This window comes from Stenella coeruleoalba (assembly GCF_951394435.1).
Source record: "Stenella coeruleoalba genome assembly, chromosome: 3".
NCBI classification, from domain to species: domain Eukaryota; kingdom Metazoa; phylum Chordata; class Mammalia; order Artiodactyla; family Delphinidae; genus Stenella; species Stenella coeruleoalba.
In genome coordinates this window covers 26,708,290-26,728,461 of record NC_137148.1, presented here as the reverse complement: position 1 = coordinate 26,728,461, position 20,172 = coordinate 26,708,290, and positions in this window count along the sequence as shown.

Here is a 20,172-nt window from a genome sequence, read left to right as displayed (position 1 = left end):
CTGAGCATGCCCAGTTCGTCCTCCCAAATTCATTAATCCTAGGTGTCCCCTATTCCCATAGAGAGGTGTGAATAAAGGGACAGGGGTGTTACTCAAATTTAATACTGTTTCATTAGAAATATGAAACCAGAAAAAAATGGAGGTCCCCCCAACATACAGTATGGGTTTACCAGAGTTTAACGATTTCCCTGTTCATGGATATTTAAGTTGTTTCTAATCTTTCCACAGTGAATATCCTCAGGGAAGATCTTGTATATGTTTCATAGCGTACATGTGCAAGTTTTCCTCTAGGCTAGCTACCTGGAAGTGGATTTCTAGGTGGAATGTATAAACATTTAAAATTCTAATAAATACTGACAATTTGCTTTCCAAAAAGGCTGTACATGATTTGCATTTGAGCTAGAATGTGTGCAAATACCTGTTTCCCCGCATCTTCATCATTACTGGTTACTATCGATCCTTTTAATTTTTGTCAATATGGTAGGTAAAAAGGATGTCTCTGTTTTGTTTTGCTATATATGATTCTATCACTGGGGAGAATGAACATCTTTCTATATGTTTGCTGGCCGTTTGTATTTCCTTTTTACAGAGTTGCCTGTTCATTTCCTTTGCCCATATTTCTATTAGGTTATCTTTTCCTTATTAATTTGTAGGCATTCTTTATACATTTTGGATACTAATATTTTGCCTTTTCTATTTGTGGCAATTATTCTTTCCAGTCTTTTGCTTGTCTTTTAAGTTGAGTGTGTATCTATGGTAATACAGAACATTTTATTTTTATGAGGTTACTTTTTTTTTCTTTGCTTCTGCATTTTGTTTCTTGGTTAAGAAAGTCTTCACTATTTCAAGATTCTTCTATATTTTATTCTTCCACAGTTTGTTCAAATACTTTTGTTTCTTTGTTTTTGAAATAAATGTAAAAATCCATCTGGAACTTACAAAGGAGTTGTCGACTTAAAGAAAAATGCACAACATGAGATCTGTGAGTTTAAGTTTTATTCAGGGTCTTACTGAGGACTATTGTCTGGGAGACAGCTCTGATGAATCGCTCCAAAGAGGTAGGGGAGGAGTCAGTATATACCTGCATTTTTTGGCTAGGAAATATGGGCATTCAAGCATACAGCCTGGCAAAAGATTACTACTCTTCACAAAGAACACATATCTCAAGCTAATGATTTTAGTGCTTTTCTATGTATAGGAAGAGACAAGAATCTGGAGTCATTGAAATTCTTCCTGAGATATATGTTTAACTATCTAGGGGTCCATTTATCTAAAGTACAGAGTGCCTCATCCTGTTTTCTCATCCTGAATTCCCCTCAGGATGCACTACTGGAGGGCCACTGCAGTGGGTTTTGACTTAACTTTTATATAACTGGTTGATGAATGACACTATTTTGTTCCTTTTTTTTTGTTCACAGAGTTAAGGAGGTCAGTTTACTATTTTTTTCCCAAATGAATAGCTAATTTTCCATTTGTTCCCTACTGATTTAAAATGCCATCTTTATCAACTACTGTCTTCCCTTGCATGTATGGGTCTTAACATATGTTTCTTTTTTTTAAATTTATTTTATTTATTTATTTTTGGCTGCATTAGGTCTTCATTGCTCTGCACGGGCTTTCTCTAGTTGGGGCAATCTAGGGCTACTCTTCACTGCAGTGCATGGGCTTCTCATTGTGGTGGTTTCTCTTGTTGTGGAGCACGGGCTCTAGGCACACGGGCTTCAGTAGTTGTGGCATGCGGGCTCAGTAGTTGTGGCTCACTGGCTTAGTTGCTCTGCGACATGTGGGATCTTCCTGGACCAGGGCTTGAACCTGTGTCCCTGCATTCGCAGGCGGATTCTTAACCACTGCTCCACCAGGGAAGCCCCAACATATGTTTCTAATAAAGCTAGATAACTAGGTTCCTTGCCTACCATAGATTGGAAGCAAGGAAATAAATTGAGGAATTTGTTTCTTGAGAAATGAATCAAATGATACAAAAAGGAAGTGAAAGCTGAATACAAAAAAGAATACAGATAAATAGAGGAGGAGAAATTGTGCTGTGTTGCACAATAATGGGCAAAGAAATATTCTGAGTCTTTAAAAAAGGGTTGAATTATGTTTGGGCTCATTTGATTTTTAAGACAGGTAATAAATTTTAGAACAATTTCTATTTTTAAAAAGTGATAAAAATACACACTGTTTTGGCACTTGAAGGGGCAAGTTTCCATTACGTGGAAATAGCAGTTACGCAGAACCTTGATTCCCATGCAATGTTGGGTACACTGAGTGTTGCTATAATTCTTAGATATAAAAACAAGCCACTGCAGAACCAAGCTCATAAATGCAGAGAAAGGAAGATCTTACCTATAATTTTAAGCAAACCTGAAGACCCGGGTGCTTCTTTTCCCACACCACGCCTGGTTCCTTCATTGGACTGCACGGACATGTAGCCCTTTATCTTACAAGCTGCAAGCTCTGTGTGTTCAAGTCCTCAGCCTTGTGGCTTCCTGCTGAAGATAGAAGTTCATGGTCCTGTAATTTGAGCTTCTGTGGGCTCATATTTAGCCTGGGGAGTAAAAATCAAGGAGGCTGGAAATTTAGCCTGGAGGGTAAAATCGAGGAATATGAATCCCAAGTAACAGTAACAAAGGAGCAATCTTCCGCTGCATGCCCTTACCATTGAGATATCACTCTTCTTGCGCAAGGTGTCTCCATGGTAACTCACTTTTGCCTCCAAACAGCCTTGATGGGCCCTGTGGGAGACTGGGTTCCTGCTCCTTTACTCCCTCCCTGCAGTAGAATGAAACATCCACAGCCTTTGCCATTTGACTTCGTAGGGTCTCCCACTGCAGTACATTTTCATGCCCCATGGATGTGGGGTTTGACTATGTGATTTGTTTGTCAGTGGAATATTCATGGATATCACCTAAGCAGAGGTTATAAATGTGCTTGCATGGTTTGGTTTTTTCTTCCAGTTTTATTGAAATATAATTGACATACAGCACTGTATAAGTTTAAGGTGTACAGCATAATGATTTGACTTATGGTTTGACTTCTTGAACTTCTGTCATCCTCCATGACATGAGAGTCGTGAAGCCACATGCTGAAGCAGAACAACCAGCCTGAAACTGAAGACCTAGAGTGAGAAACATGAATGTGGTGCTGATGTTGCTGCAAGCCATCGAAATCTGGGTTTGTTTCTTTGTTTAAACAGGATCATTGGGCGTCCCTGGTGGCGCAGTCGTTGAGAATCCGCCTGCCGATGCAGGGGACAGGGGTTCGAGTCCTGGTCTGGGAAGATCCCACATGCCGCGGAGCAACTAGAGCCCGTGCGCCACAACTACTGAGCCTGCACTCTAGAGCCGCGAGCCACAACTACTGAGCCCACGTGCCACAGCTACTGAAGCCCGTGTGCCTAGAGCCCGTGCTCTGCAACAAGAGAAGCCACCGCAATGAGAAGCCTGCACACCGCAACGAAAAGTAGCCCCCGCTTGCGGCAACTAGAGAAAAGCCCGCGTGCAACAACAAAGACCCAACGCAGGCATAAATAAATAAATAAATTTATTTTTTTAAAAAACCAGAATCATTGCAGTGAAACCTGACTGATCCACTCGCCTTCTTTGGCACCCCCAGACCCAGTGTTAACTGTGCAGCTCCCCTGTCCTTCCAACAGTCACTCCTCGCCTGACAGGCACTGTGACTCTTGTGCCTTGGTTTCCACTCTCCTGCTGTGCCAGGTGCCCCCATCAGCCCCTCTGAGAGCTCCCATGTCTCTGGGGTCAGAGGCAAGGCACAGCTCCCCTCAGTTGCTGATGAAGTGAAACACTTTCTTCCAACCTCCGTTAGACACTGTGAGGCCATAAAACAGAACCACCCTGTGCTGTTTTTACAACTCTTAAACTTGACTAATTTTTTCATTTTAGTACAAGACTCCTCTCCCCAGGAGACAGATACAAGACAGCTGGGCCTAAAGATCATTTGGGACTCTCCTCAGAGATGCATTGGCTCTTGTTGGGGTGAGTTGCTTTCCTTTTAGAACACTACCGAGAAGGTTAAGGTAAAGTCATTGCTCTCTGATTGAATGTGGATTACAGTCCTGGGGGCCAGCTGTCAGTCCCAGTGCACCAGGTACAAGGCTCTTGGGAGAAAAAGATCCGTGGGAGCCCATGTGGAAATTTACATGAGCTCCATAGCTTGTGCCTGCCCTATGGGATACTAAGTAGCCTAAGTGGCTGGTAAATAGTATTTTCACTTTCCTATCCTCTAGAGATGATAGGTGTGTATCAGACCACTTCTGGAAGATTCACTCACTAACTCATTCAGAAAATACTTATTCAACTACAGTGCTAAGCACTAGAGATACAAAGGTGAAAGAGACAAAATTCTTGCCCTCATGAAGCTTCCATTCCTGAGAGGAGGAGAGGAAGGAAACAGAAAATAAAGAGAAAAACACATAAATGTGTAATTTCAATCAGTGATAAGTGCTATGAAAATCTCAAAAGCAGGGTAAATGGTGGGAAGAAGTAGGGCTCTTTATATAGGGCAGAGAGAAGGCATCTCTGAAATCCTAACATTTAAGTAGACACCTAAATCAAGGGGGGATAAAAGCCATTAGAAGTTTTAAGGAAGGACAATCTAGAATAGGAAAAATGAATATAAAGATCCTGAGGAAGGGCTTCCCTGGTGGCGCAGTGGTTGAGAGACCACCTGCAAATGCAGGGGACGCGGGTTCAATCTCTGGTCCGGGAAGATCCCACATGCTGTGAAGCAGCTGGGCCTGTGTGCCACAGCTGCTGAGGCTGCACTCTGGAGCCTGCGAGCCACAACTACTGAGCCCACGAGCCACAACTACTAAGCCCGCGCACCTAGAGTCTGTGCTCCGCAACAAGAGAAGCCACCGCAATGAGAAGCCTGCGCACCACAACAAAGAGTAGCCCCTGCTCACCACAACTAGAGAAAGCCCGTCCACAGCAATGAAGACCCAATGCAGCCAAAAATAAATAAATGAAATAAATAAATTTATAAAAAAGAAAAAAAAAGATCTTGAGGCTGGAACAAACATTCAAAGACTATCTTGAAGGCCAGTGGCTAGAGGAAAGTTAGCCAAGAAGAGTGGGAAATCCCTTAATTGTGTCAAATGTCATGTCAGTGTTTAAATTTTCAATTGTCTCCTAAATGCTGTGAATTTTTCTTCTTTCATTTTGTGGAGTTTTTTTTTTAATGGAATCCAAATAATATCCACACATTACAAATGGTTGTTGTTTTTTAAATCTCTTTTAATCACAGGTTTTCCCTCCACTTCTTTTTATAACACTTGGAATTTATCTGTTGAAGAAACAAGGTTGTTTATCCTGAATAGTTTCCAATAGTCATGGATTTTGTGTACTGCATCGTGTGGTTTACAAATATCTTCCTCGGTCTTCTGTATTGTCAATAACAGGTATCAAAAGTTGAAATTAGGGCTTCCCTGGTGGCGCAGTGGTTGAAAGTCCGCCTGCCGATGCAGGGGACACGGGTTCATGCCCCGGTCCGGGAAGATCCCACATGCCGCGGAGCTGCTGAGCCCGTGAGCCATGGCCGCTGGGCCTGCGTGTCCGGAGCCTGTGCTCCGCAATGGGGGAGGCCACAACGGTAGAGGCCGCAACGGTGAGAGGCCCGCGTACTGTTAAAAAAAAAAAAGTTGGAATTAAATCTATTTTAAAAATACAGGCAACCCTCAGTATCTGCCGAGGATTGGTCCTAGGACTCTCACAGATACCAAAATCCTCCAATGCTCAAGTCCCTTATACAAAATGGCATAGTATTTGCATATAACCTATGCATATCCTCCCATATACTTTAAATTATCTCTAGATTACTCATAATACCTGATACAATGTAAATGCTATGTAAATAGCTGCCTATGTGCAGCAAATTGAAGTTTTGCTTTTTGGAACTTTTTTATTTTATATTAGATCAAATGTTTAATTAAATGGTTCTGTTGATTAGCTCTTATTTTCAACCTGCTAAGATTATATTGAATTTGATTATCCAATTCATTCCATTTGTTTTTTTCTTTGTTTGGTTTTTGTTGGTTTATTTTTACATCTTTATTGGGGTATAATTGCTTTACAATGTTGTGTTAGTTTCTGCTGTATAACAAAGTGAATCAGCTATACATATACATATATCCCCATATGCCCTCCCTCTTGCATCTCCCTCCCACCCTTCCTATCCCACCCCTCTAGGTGGTCACAAAGCACCGAGCTGATCTCCCTGTGCTATGCAGCTGCTTCCCACTAGCTATCTATTTTACATTTGGTAGTGTATATATGTCCATGCCACTCTCTCACTTCATCCCAGCTTACCCTGCCCCCTCCTCGTGTCCTCAAGTCCATTCTCTCCCTCCCCGTCTCCTCAAGTCCACTCTCTATGTCTGCGTCTTTATTCCCATCTGCCCCTAGGTGCATCAGAATCATTTTTTTTTAGATTCCATGTATATGTGTTAGCATACAGTATTTGTTTTTCTCTTTCTGACTTACTTCACCCTGTACAACAGACTCCAGATCCATCCAACACGCTACAAATAACTCAATTTCATTTCCTTTTATGGCTGAGTAATATTCCATTGTATATATGTGCCACATCTTCTTTATCCAGTCATCTGTCGATGACAATTAGGTTGCTTCCATAACCTGGCTATTGTAAATAGTGCTGCAATGAACATTGTGGTACCTGTCTTTTTTTGAATTATGTTTTTCTCAGGGTATATGCCCAGTAGTGGGATTGCTGGGTCATATGGTAGTTCTGTTTTTAGTTTTTTAAGGAACTTCCAGACTGTTCTCCATAGTGGCTGTATCAATTTACATTCCACCAACAGTGCAAGAGGGTTCCCTTTTCTCCACACCCTCTCCAGCATTTATTGTTCGTAGATCTTTTGATGATGGCCATTCCGACTGGTGTGAGGTGATACCTCATGGTGGTTTTGATTTGCATTTCTCTAATGATTAGTGATGTTGAGCATCCTTTCATGTGTTTGTTGGCAATCTGTATATCTTCTTTGGAGGAATGTCTATTTAGGTCTTCTACACACTTCTTTTTTTTTAAATTATTTATTTATTTATTTTTGTCTGCATTGGGTCTTCGTTGCTGCACGCAGGCTTTCTCTGGTTGCAGCGAGTGGGGGCTACTCTTCGCTGTGGTGTGCAGCCTTCTCATTGTGGTGGCTTCTCTTGTTGCGGAGCACAGGCTCTAGGCACGCAAACTTCAGGAGTTGTGGCTCACGGGCTCTAGAGCAGAGGCTCAGTAGATGTAGCGCCCTGGCTTAGTTGCTCTGTGGCATGAGGGATCTTCCCAGGCCAGGGATTGAACCCGTGTCCCCTGCATTGGCAGGCGGACTCCCAACCACTGCACCACCAGGGAAGCCTCTTCCATTCATTTTTGGATTGGGTTGTTTGCCTTTTTTGATATTGAGGTGTATGAGCTGCTTGTATATTTTGGAGATTAATCCTTTGTCATTGCTTCGTTTGCAAATATTTTCTCTCATTCTGAGGGTTGTCTTTTCATCTTGTTTATGGTTTCCTTTGCTGTGCAAAAGCTTTTAAGTTTCATTAGGTCCCATTTATTTATTTTTGTTTTTATTCCCATTACTCTAGGAGGTGGGTCAAAAAGGATCTCACTGTGATTTATGTCATAGAATGTTCCGCCTATGTTTTCCTCTAAGAGTTTTAGAGTGTCTGGCCTTACATTTAGGTCTTTAATCCATTTTGAGTTTATTTTTGTGTATGGTGTTAGGAAGTGTTCTAATTTCATCCTTTTACATGTAGCTGTCCGGTTTTCTCAGCACCACTTATTGAAGAGGCTGTTTTTTCTTCATTGTATATTCTTGCCTCCTTTGTCAAAGATAACGTGACCATATGTGCGTGGGTTTATCTCTGGGCTTTCTATCTTGTTCCATTGATCTAGATTTCTGTTTTTGTGCCAATACCATATTCTCTTGATTACTGTAGTTTTGTACTATAGTCTGAAGTCAGGGAGCCCGATTCCTCCGGCTCCTTTTTTCTTTCTTAAGATTGCTTTGCGGGGCTTCCCTGGTGGCGCAGTTGTTGAGAGTCCACCTGCCGATGCAGGGGACGCTGGTTCATGCCCCAGTATGGGAAGATCCCACGTGCCACGGAGCGGCTGGGCCCGTGAGCCATGGTCGCTGAGCCTGCGCATCCAGAGCCTGTGCTCTGCAGTGGGTGAGGCCGCAGCAGTGAGAGGCCCGCGTACCGCAAAAACAAAACAAAACAAAACAAAGATTTCTTTGGCTATTTGGGGTCTTGTGTGTTTCCATACAAACTGTCAAATTTTTTGTTCTAGTTCTGTGAAAAATGCCATTGGTAGTTTAACAGGGCTTACAATGAATCTGTAGATTGCTTTCCATCTGTTTGTGTCATCTTTGATTTCTTTCATCAGTGTCTTATAGTTTTCTGCATACAGGTATTCTGTCTCTGTAGGTAGGTTTATTCCTAGATATTTTATTCTTTTTGTTGCAGTGGTAAAGGGGAGTGTTTTCTTAATTTCACTCTCAGATTTTTCATCATTAGTGTATAGGAATGCTAGAGACTCCTGTGCAGTAATTTTGTATCCTGCTGCTTTACCAAATTCATTGATTAGCTCTAGTAGTTTTCTGGCAGCATCTTTAGGATTCTCTCTGTGTAGTATCATGTCATCTGCAAACAGTGACAGCTTTACTTCTTCTTTTCCGATTTGGATTCCTTTTATTTCTTTTTCTTCTGTGATTGCCATGGCTAAAACTTCCAAAACTATGTTGAATAATAGTGGTGATAGGGGGCACCCTTTTCTTGTTCCTGATCTTAGAGGAAATGGTTTCAGTTTTCCACCATTGAAAATGATGTTTGCTGTGAGTTTGTTGTATATGGCCTTTATTATGTTGAGGTAGGTTCCATCTGTGCCCACTTTCTGGAGAGTTTTTAACATAAATTGGTGTTGAATTTTGTCAATAGCTTTTTCTGCATCTATTGAGATGATCATATGGCTTTTATTCCTCAGTTTGTTAATATGGTGTATCACACTGATTGATTTGTGTATATTGAAGAATCCTTGCATTCCTGGGATAAATTCCACTTGATCATGGTGTATGATCCTTTTAATGTGCTGCTGGATTCTATTTGTTGATATTTTGTTGAGGATTTTTGCATCTGTGTTCAACTGTGATTTTGGCCTGTAGTTTTCTTTCTTTGTGACATCCTTGTCTGGTTTTGGTATCAAGGTGATGGTGGCCTCGTAGAATGAGTTTGGGAGTGTTCCTCCCTCTGCTATATTTTGGAAGAGCTTAAGAAGGATAGGTGTTAGCTCTTCTCTAAATGTTTGTTAGAGTTCACCTGTGAAGCCCTCTGGTCCTGGGCTTTTGTTTGTTGGAAGACTTTTAATAACAGTTTCAATTTCAGTGTTTGTGAATGGTCAGTTCATATTTTCAATTTCTTCCTGTTCAGTCTTGGAAGCTTGTACTTTTCTAAGAATTTGTCCATTTCTTCCAGGTTGTCCATTTTATTGGCATAGAGTTGCTTGTAGTCATCTCTCATGATCCTGTGTATTTCTGCAGTGTCAGTTGTTAATTCTCCTTTTTCATTTCTAATTCTGTTGATTTGAGGCTTCTCCTTTTTTTTCTTCATGATTCTGCCTATTTATCAATTTTGTTTATCTTCTAAAACAACCAGCTTTTCGTTTTATTTATCATTGCTGTTGTTCCCTTCATTTCTTTTTCATTTATTTCTGATCTGATCTTTATGATTTCTTTCCTTCTGCTAACTTTGGGGGTTTTTTGTTGTTTTTGTTGTTGTTGTTGCTCTTCTTCTTCTTTTCTTCTTCTTTCTCTAATTGTTTTAGGTGTAAGGTTAGGTTGTTTATTTGAGATTTTTCTTGTTTCTTGAGGTAGGATTGTATTGCTATAAACTTCCCTCTTAGAACTGCTTTTGCTGCATCCCACAGGTTTTGGGTCATCATGTTTTCATTGTCATTTGTTTCTAGGTATTTTTTGATTTCCTCTTTGATTTCTTCAGTGATATCTTGGTTATTTAGTAGCATATTGTTTAGCCTCCATTTGTTTCTATTTTTTACAGTTTATTTTCCTGTAATTGATATCTAGTCTCATGGCATTGTTGTCAGAAAAGATACTTGATGCAATTTCAGTTTTCTTAAATTTACCATGGCTTGATTTGTGACCCAAGACATGATCTATCCTGGAGAATGTTCTATGAGCACTTGAGAAGAAAGTGTATTCTGTTGTTTTTGGATGGAATGTCCTATAAATATCAATAAAGTCCATCTTCGTTAATGTGTCATTCAAAGCTTGTGTTTCCTTATATATGTTCATTTTGGATGATCTGTCCACTGGTGAAAGTCGGGTGTTAAAGTCCCCTACTATGATTGTGTTACTGTGGATTTCCCCTTTTATGGCTGTTAGCATTTGCCATATGTATTGAGGTGCTCCTATGTTGGGTGCATAAATATTTACAATTTTTATATATTCTTCTTGGATTGATCCCTTGATCATTATGTAGTGTCCTTCTTTGTCTCTTGTAATAGTCTTTATTTTAAAGTCTATTTTGTCTGATATGAGTATTGCTATTCCAGCTTTCTTTTGATTTCCATTTGCATGATATATCGTTTTCCAACCCCTCACTTTCAGTTTGTATGTGTCCCTAGGTCTGAAGTGGGTCTCTTGTAGACAGCATATATACAGGTCTTCTTTTTGTATCCATTCAGCCAATCTGTGTCTTTTTCTGATATGTATGTTCAATATATCAATACATATTGATATGTATGTTCCTATTACCATTTTCTTAATTGTTTTGGGTTTGTTTTTGTAAGTCTTCTCCTTCTCTTGTGTTTCCTGCCTAGAGAAGTTCCTTTAGCATTTGTTGTAAAGCTGGTTTGGTGGTGCTGAATTCTCTTAACTTTTGCTTGTCTGTAAAGGTTTTAATTTCTCCGTCGAATCTGAATGAGATCCTTGCTAAGTAGAATAATCTTGGTTGTAGTTTTTTCCCTTTCATCACTTTAAATATGTCTTGCCACTCCCTCCGGCTTGCAGAGTTTCTGATGGAAGATCAGCTGTTAACCTTATGGGGATTTCCTTTTATGTTATTTGTTGCTTTTCTCTTGCTGTTTTCTTTATATTTTTCTTTGTAGTTAATTTTTGATAGTTTGATTAATATGTGTCTTGGTGTGTTTCTCCTTGGATTTAACCTGTATGGGACTCTCTGCTCTTTCTGAACTTGATTGACTACTTCCTTTCCCATGTTAGGGTAGTTTTTGACTATAATCTCTTCAAATATTTTCTCAGAGCCTTTCTTTTTCTCTTCTTCTTCTGGGACCCCTATAATTTGAATGTTGGTGTGTTCAATGTTGTCCCAGAGGTTCTGACACTGTCGTCTATTCTTTTCATTCTTATTCTTTATTCTGTTCTGTGGCAGTTATTTCCACCATTTTATATTCCAGGTCACTTATCCTTTCTTCTGCCTCAGTTATTCTGCTATTGATTCCTTCTAGAGTATTTTTAATTTCATTTATTGTGTTGTTCATCATTGTTTGTTTACTCTTTAGTTCTTCTAGCCTTGTTAAACATTTCTTGAATTTTCTCCATTCTATTTCCGAGATTTTAGTTCATCTTTATTATCATTACTCTAAATTCTTTTTCAGGTAGACTGCCTATTTCCTCTTCATTTGTTTGGTCTGGTGGGTTTTTACCTTGCTCTTTAATCTGCTACATATTTCTCCATTTTCCCTTGTTTAACTGTGTCTGGGGTCTCCTTTTTGCAGGTTGCAGGTTTGTAGTTCCCGTTGTTTTTGATGTCTTCCCCCAGTGGGTGAAGTTGGTTCAGTGGTTTGTGTAGGCTTCCTGGTGGCAGAAACTGGTGCCTGTGTTCTGGTGGGTGGGGCTGGATCTTGTTTTTCTGGTGGGCAGCGCTGTGCCTGGTGGTGTGTTTTGGTGTGTCTCTGAGCTTACTATGACTTTAGGCAGCCTCTCTGCTAATGAGTGGGGTTGTGTTCCTGTCTTGCTAGTTGTTTGGCATGGGGCATGCAACACTGGAGCTTGCTGGCCATTGTATGGAGCTCAGTCTTAGTGTTGAGATGGAGATCTCAGGGAGAGCTCTCGCCGGTTGATATTACATGGGCCTGGGAGGTCTCTGGTGGTCCAATGTCCTGGACTCGGCTCTCCCACCTCAGATGCTCAGGCCTGACACCAACAGGAGCACAAACACCCTACCAGCTGCACTGCATGGAAGAAAAGGAAGAAAAAGAAAATGAACAGACAGAAGCCCAAAACAAATTGTAAAAGCAAAACTGAACAGACAAAATCACACAAAGAAACATACACATGCACACTCACAAAAAGAGAAAAATAAAAAAGGAAGAGAGCAACCAAACCAATAAACAATCCCACCAATGAAAACAAGCACTAAAAACTAAACTAAGATAAACATGAAACCAAAAACAAATCAAATGCAGAAAGTAAACCCCAAGTCTACAGTTGCTCCCGAAGTCCGCTGCCTCAGTTTTGGGAACATTCGTTGTCTATGCAGGTAGTGCACAGATGCAGGGTTTATCAAGCCGACTGTGGGGATTTTATCCGCTGCTCCTGAGGCTGCTGGGAGAGATTTCCCTTTCTCTTCTTTGTTTGAACAGCTCCTGGGGTTCAGCTTTGGTTTTGGCGCCGCCTCTGAATGTAGGCCACCCTCAGGCGTCTGTTCTCAGCCCAGACAGGAGGGGGTTAAAGCAGTGGCTGATTAGGGCTCTCTTGCTCGCTCAGGCTGGGGGGAGGGAGGGGTACGGTAGTCATAATTGGAATGCAGGGTGTGCCTGCAGCGGCAGGCCTGCATGACATTGCAACAGCCTGAGGCATGCCATCTGTTCTACCAGGGAGGTTGGCCCTGGATCACAGGACCCTGGCAGTGGCGGGCTACACAGGCTCCCAGGGGGCTGTGGGTAGTGACCTGTGCTTGCACACAGGATTCTTGGTGACAGCGGCGGCAGCAGTAGTGGTCTGTGCCCGTCTCTGGGGTCCAAGATGATAGCTGTGGCTCATACCCTTCTGTGGAGCTTGCTTAGGCAGTGCTCTGCCATCTATGGGCACACAGAGCAGGAAGCCTCTCTCCTCGCACACCCCAAAACAATGGTTTCTTTCCTCTCCGGCAGGTCCAGACATTTTCCCGGACTCCCTCCTGGCTAGCTATGGCACACTAGCCCCCTTCAGGCTGTGTTCACACAGCCAACCCCAGCCCTCTCCCTGGGGTCTGACCTCCAAAGCCCAAGGCTCAGCTCCCAGCCCCACCCCACCCTGGTGGGGGAGCAGACAAGCATCTTGGGCTGGTGAGTGCTGGTCGCCACAGATCCTCTATGTGGGTATCTCTCCGCTTTTCCCTCTGCACCCCTGTTGCTGCACTCTCCTCTGTGGTTCCGAAGCTTCCCCTCCCCATCCCGGTTAGTGAAGGGGCTTCCTAGTCTTTGGACACTTTTCCTCCCACACATCTCCCTCCCAGAGGTGCAGGTCCCGTCCATATTTTTTGTCTGTTTTTTCTTTTTTCTTTTGCCCTACCCAGGTACGTGGGGAGTTTCTTACCTTTTGGGAAGTCTGAGGTCTTCTGCCAGCATTCAGTAGATGTTCTGTACGTGTTGTTCTGCATGTAGATGTACTTCTGATGTATTTGTGAAGAGGAAGGTGATCTCCATGTCTGACTCCTCTGCCATCTTGAAGGTCTCCCCCTGTTGATTAGTTTTTGATCAGATTGTTTTCTTTTTTTTTTTTAAGATTTATTTATTTATTTAATTTATTTTTGGGGGCTGCATTGGGTCTTCATTGCTGTGTGAGGACATTCTCTAGTTGTGGCGAGTGGGGGCTACTCTTCACTGCAGTGCACGGGCTTCTCATGGCGGTGGCTTCTCTTGCTGCAGAGCATGGGCTCTAAGCACATGGGCTTCAGTAGCTGCAGCATGTGGGACCTTCCTGGACCAGGGATCGAACCCATGTCCCCTGCATTGGAAGGCAGATTCTTAACCACTGCACCACCAGGGAAGTCCCCAGATTGTTTTCTGATATGGAACTTTCTTTTTTTAATTTTGGGTGATCATTTTATTAATTAATTAATTTATTTTTGCTGTGTTGGGTCTTCGTTTCTGTGTGAGGGCTTTCTCCAGTTGTGGCAAGCGGGGGCCACTCTTCATTGCGGTGCATGGGCCTCTCACTGTTGCAGCCTCTCTTGTTGTGGAGCACAGGCTCCAGACACACAGGCTCAGTAGTTGTGGCTCACGGGCTTAGTTGCTCCGTGGCATGTGGGATCCTCCCAGACCAGGGCTCTAACCCGTGTCCCCTGCATTAGCAGGCAGATTCTCAACCACTTTGCCACCAGGGAAGTCCCTGATATGGAACTTTCTGGAAAAAAAATGTTTTTGATATCTTCTATCTATAGTTGATTGAATCTGTGGATTTGGAACTTGCAGATACAGAGGGCTGACTGTATAGATGATTTGGAAAAGCACAAATGGAAGGTAATATAGAAAAGCAACAAAAGAAGAAAGTACAATTTATTCAAAGTTCACCACTTTTAACCCTCTTTTTGAATAGTAAAGAGTAAAAATGGGAGTTCTCCCTTGTCTCCTGGAATCCCATCCCTCAAGAGTAACCACAGGTAACAATTTGGGGCTTGGAGGACATAGTTTAAATTAAAAAATGAAGAAAGGTGTGTTGGTTAATGTATGTGTCAACTTAACTGGGCCATGGGGTGCCCAGACATTTGGTCAAAATTTATTCTGGGTGTGTCTGCAATGGTGTTTTTGGATGAGAGTAACAATTCAATCCATGGACTGGGTAAAGCAGATTGCCTTCCCTAATGTGGGTGAGGTTCATCCAATCAGTTGAAGGCCTTGAACAGAACAAAAAGATTGACCCTCCCTGGAAAGGGAACTCCTCTTGCCTGATAGCTTGCTGGGACGTTAGTCTTTTTCCAGCCTTTGGACCCAAAGTGAAACACTGGCCCTTCTTGGGTCTTGAGCTTGCCAGCTTTTGGACTAGAACTTACACCATCAGCTCTCCTGGTTCCCAAGCCTTCGGACCTGGCCAGGAGCTACACATCGGCTCTCCTGGGCCTCTAGCTTGCTGACTACAGATATTGGGAATTCTTATCTTCCCGATTGCATAGGCCAATTCCTTATAGCTAATTTATATATGTATATTCTGTTTTTATATTCTGGTTCTAGTTCTGGTTCTGGCTCTCTGGAGGACCCTGATTAACACAGAAGACTAAGTGGAGGTGATGGAATTTGAGCTAAGTGGTGAAGGATTGGTGGTATTTCAACGGTTAAAGACAAGGGGAAGGGGTATGCCAGGAAAGGAAAGTGGAAGAGTCTGGAATATGAATTTGTTATGTGGGTCTCAGTGGGGAGATTGGGCAGACTACAGCTGAGACTTGGGGTTGTTGAGTAACGCAGGGTTTTGGAGGCCAGGGTAAGGAATATGTACACAGTCCTACAGGCAAGCAACAACCATGTCCACCGTCACCAAGATAAGAGGCAAGTGTTGAAGAAATTCGATGTGTGTGCAAAACAGCTCAAAGCAGCAGGATTTGCTGGACAAGTTCCACCGTGGAATTCTGAAGGAACCCAAGATTCTCATTATCAACCTGGTGTCAGAAGTCCCACGTGGAACCTCTAAAAATCACATTTGGGAGCCCTCCAAAAGGGAGGTGCAGGGCTGTACAGCATTTACCTCAACACAGTCACACCCTAAGTCTCTGACACTCCCTCCTGCTCACCACCGCATGTGGCTCTCTGGTTCTCATCCTTGAAATGCACCTGTATCTGTGTCTCCTTGACTTCTCATGCATTCTGGTTCCCAGCACTTGCTCAGAGAGTCAGCTTCAGGTCTATGTTTATCTGCCTGGCTTATGTAAGAGGCAATGTAACGTGCAGAATGTATCTCTGGAGCCATATTGCCAACATTTAAACCCCAGATCTGCCTCTTTAAATAGCTGTGTGACCTGGGGCAAGTGCCTTAAACTTTCTGATCCTGTTTCCTCATCTGTAAAATGAGGAGAGTAATATCAATTTACATGAGAGTTATTAGGAGGATTAAGTAAGATGGCACGTGTAGAGTGCTTAGAACAGGCCTGGCACAATAGTAATAGTTGGGGTTTTTTAAATTAATTTTTTCATTAAAAAAATTTTTTTTAAGTTTATTTATTTTATTTATTTTTGGCTGTGTTGGGTCTTCATTGCTGAGTGGGGGCTTTCTCTAGTTGTGGTGAGCGGGAGCGACTCTTCATTGTGGTGAGCAGGCTTTTCCTTGCGGTGGCTTCCATTGTTGCAGAGCATAGGCTCTAGGGCATGCGGGCTTCAGTAGCTGTGGCTCGCGGGCTGTAGAGCGCAGGCTCAGTAGTTGTGGTGAATGGGCTTAGTTGCTCTGCGGCATGTGGGATTTGCCTGGACCAGGGCTCAAACCCGTGTCTCCTGCATTGGCAAGCGGATTCTTAACCACTGGGCCACTAGGGAAGCCCTTTTTAATAAATTTTTATTGGAGTATAGTTGATTTACAATGTTGTGTTAGTTTCTGCAGTACAGCAAAGTGAGTCAGTTATACACATCCATATATCCACTCTTTTTTAGATTCTATTCCCATATATGTCATTACAGAGTATTGAGTAGAGGTCCCTGTGCTAAACAGTTGTGTTTTTTAATTGAAACATAAAGCACAAGGTCTCTGCTTCCACTGCTCTATCCCCTGTTGAGGTCACCAGTGGCCCTGAATTTCAACCTCTGGACCTCAGAGCTGTGTACCGCACTCTCTTTGAGAACTCCCCCAGGAACACTGGATTTCCACACTGCTAAACTCCCAATCTGGCTCCTTAGCCCTTGCCCCAGCTAGTTAAGCACCTTCATTGGGAGAAGAGATGCATGAGCCCCTACCTGTTCCTGCTCAGCTGTGGGCCCTGAGACCCTTTCCCAGCAGGCTGAACTGGCCTTGACCAAGAAGGAGGTGCAGTGGGAAAACATGAGCCACAGTAGAAGGGATCTGGAATCCTTCCATGGCTGCCATGTATATTCTGTGCTTGAGCTTCTCAAACCCCTAAGCCACAGGCATGCCCCACCCTCCAAACCTCTGGGCTCTGCCTCCACTCCCCATTCCTGGTCTAGACCAGGAGTCTTCCCTTTGGCAAACCAGGCTTGTGTTTGATACCCTGCCCTGCCCCCTCTGGCCCAAAGAGGCTATCTTCTGTTTTCCTCTAAAGGCTTTATTGATTTTTCCATGCACATTTAAATTTGCAATCCATCTAAAATTGATCCTGCCTCTAGTTTGAATGTTCTGCAGAGAACCGAATTGAAAATGGTTGGTTTTCATTATTTAGGCAGTGGTGTCCATCCAGGCTGTTCCTGCCTCTCCTGCTTCCTTATCCTCCAGAGCTTACTGTTCCTGCCCAATTCCAAGCCTGATTTTCCAGCCTTCCTGTTAAGTATATGAGCTTTCTAAAACCTCTTCTAAAGTCCCCTATTAACTCCCTGGTGGCACAGTGGTTAAGAATCCGCCTGCCAATACAGGCGACATGGGTTCGATCCCTAATCTGGGAAGATCCCACATGCCACGGAGCAACTAAGCCTGTGAGCCACAACTACTGAGCCTGCATGCTGCAACTACTGAAGCCTGCACACCTAGAGCCCATGCTCCACAACAAGAGAAGCCACCAGCACGAGAAGCCCGCGCATCACAAGGAAGAGTAGCCCCCACTTGCCACAATTAGAGAAAGCCCGCGCTCAGCAACAAAGACCCAACACAGCCAAAAATAAAAATAAATAAATATATATATATATTTTTTAAGTCCCCTATTAGTTGTATCATCCGGTGTTGGTTTCTATTGCTTGCAATTAAAGATCCCTAATTTTGACACCCCAGAGAAGTGGATGGCTCATGTCTAGCTATCTGGGGTGAAGGTGGCGGAAATGAAGACCTTTTGGGGTATCAAAGGAATACTAATGGTGAAATAGTAATCTGTCACATTTACTTCCTTTACGCAGGAGACTAGAAATGACCATCCGCAGGCCTTGCCTAGAAACTGGGCAGTATGGCCAGCCGTAAGTTTGTTGGTGGTGGAGACACTGGCCACAGGCAGACAAAGATTGCATGTGTAGGGTATTCAGGAAACTGCCAATGGGCTACTGTACATCTCCATAGATTCTGGACCCTTTGGGATAAACCAGGTCATGTTCTGACAGAAGCAATGCCCCACCAACACTCAACCTGTCCCATAATGGCTGAGATGATCTACGACACACTCTGTACACAGAGCCCATGACTAGTTGTTTCAGGCTCTAGAGGTCTGTGAGGGAGCATGTGTGAGAATGTGTCTGGGCTGAGTGGCTAGACACACATGATTTCACTTTTACTGAGAGCACCATAATCATAATTTTGGTGTCCCCTGCAACCAACATAATCCCCAGTCTGCTGCCCAAGCTGGGACCACCTAATCATCCCACAGAGAAGGGATGGCAGGTATTGTTTATTGCCTACTTGGCAGGTGTGATGGGCTGAATATGTGTTTCCCCCCAAAATTCACACGTCAGAGCCCTAACCCCCAAATGTGATAGTATTTGGAGCTGAGAACTTTGGGAGGTAATTAGGGTTAAGTGAGGTCAGGAGGTGGGACCCTCATGATGGGATTAGTGCCCTTATAAGAAGAGATACCAGAGAGCTTGCTCTTTTTCCTCTCTCCCACTGTCTCTCTCTCCCAGCACACACCTCAGGAAAGCCACGTGGGCACACAGCAATATGATGGCCATGTCCAAACAGGAAGACAGTCTTCACCTGAAATGAACCCTGCTGGGCCATGATATTGGACTTTTCAGCCTCCAGTTTCCTGTTGTTTAAACCACCCAGTCTATGGAATTTTGTATTAGATGACTAATACAACAGCAATTCCCTTTCTTTCCTAACAGAACCCTTATTTAGTAATAGGTGGAAACCTCTCGTAACAGAATCCCAGGGGATGAATAATGATTTGTCTAAGGCAATCATTGTAATACCATCCCCCCTTTCCAATAATGGGTTTAAGAATGGGTATGTCTAGCACAGTAGAAGAAAATTGACACCTGTAGTAACCCATAGGAAATAAACTGTAGAGTTCCATATTCTGGTATTGTGGTTATATTGTTTTATATTAAAAAAAAGAAAAGAATTTTTTTTAATTTTATTTTTCCCCATCTTGCAAAGTATAGTGACCCCTGTTTCCATTAGATTTGAACAAACACTGTTTTTGCTTGACAAAAAAAAAAAAGAATGGGCATGTCAATCTTTTGATTCTCAGTTATGGCCAATGAGAATCAAAAGAAAGTCGGGATAGAAAGCCATAAAAAATCCTTTTTCCTCTGCCCCTTCCTTCCTCTTGTGCAGTTGGAGCAGCAGCAGCCATCTTGTAACCAGGAGATAACATACATGAGGAAGCAAAGATAATACCCTGATGATGGTGAGGCCAAGGATGCTTAACGATATTACTGAGCCATTTAACCAGCCCTGGGATTTCATGTTGAGTAAGCAACAAATGTCCTTATTGTTCACACTCACCAGTCAGTTTTCTGTTATTTGAAACTGAATGTAATAATCTCATTGATACGGGAGGAGGTCACTGGACTTCTCCCCAGACAGGCTGAATTCCAAAAGGCATTTAGCCAATGGAAAGCTGTACCATTTCTAGATGTCCAGGGTACAGGTCCTTGGCAAAAGCGTATTCTCCCCCGTTGGGGGCAGAATACCATAAAAGTTAAGAGCTCCAGCTTTGGAAACAGATGCATGGGTTCAAATCCTGGCTTTTAAGCTGATTAACTATGTGACCCTAAGAATGTTACTTAACCTCTGTGCCTCAGTTTCCTTCCCCATCAAAACCTAGGAATAATAGCAGGGACTACCTCATAAGGTTGTTGTAAGACTATAATGAGATGATACCTGTGAAGTGCCTAGCACAAGGTTGGTATAGAGCCTGGCATATAATAATCACTCAATATTTACTATGTTCCATGACAGAAGATGAAATCTTCAGTAGAAGATGAAGGTCTTCAGTGTTCAGTGGACAAGAATGTCCAACATGGATTCATGCCACTCTTGATTGTACAGGCTGACAAATCAGGGAGACTCTCTGCTCTGGAATGTCTAAGGAGTCATTTATAAAG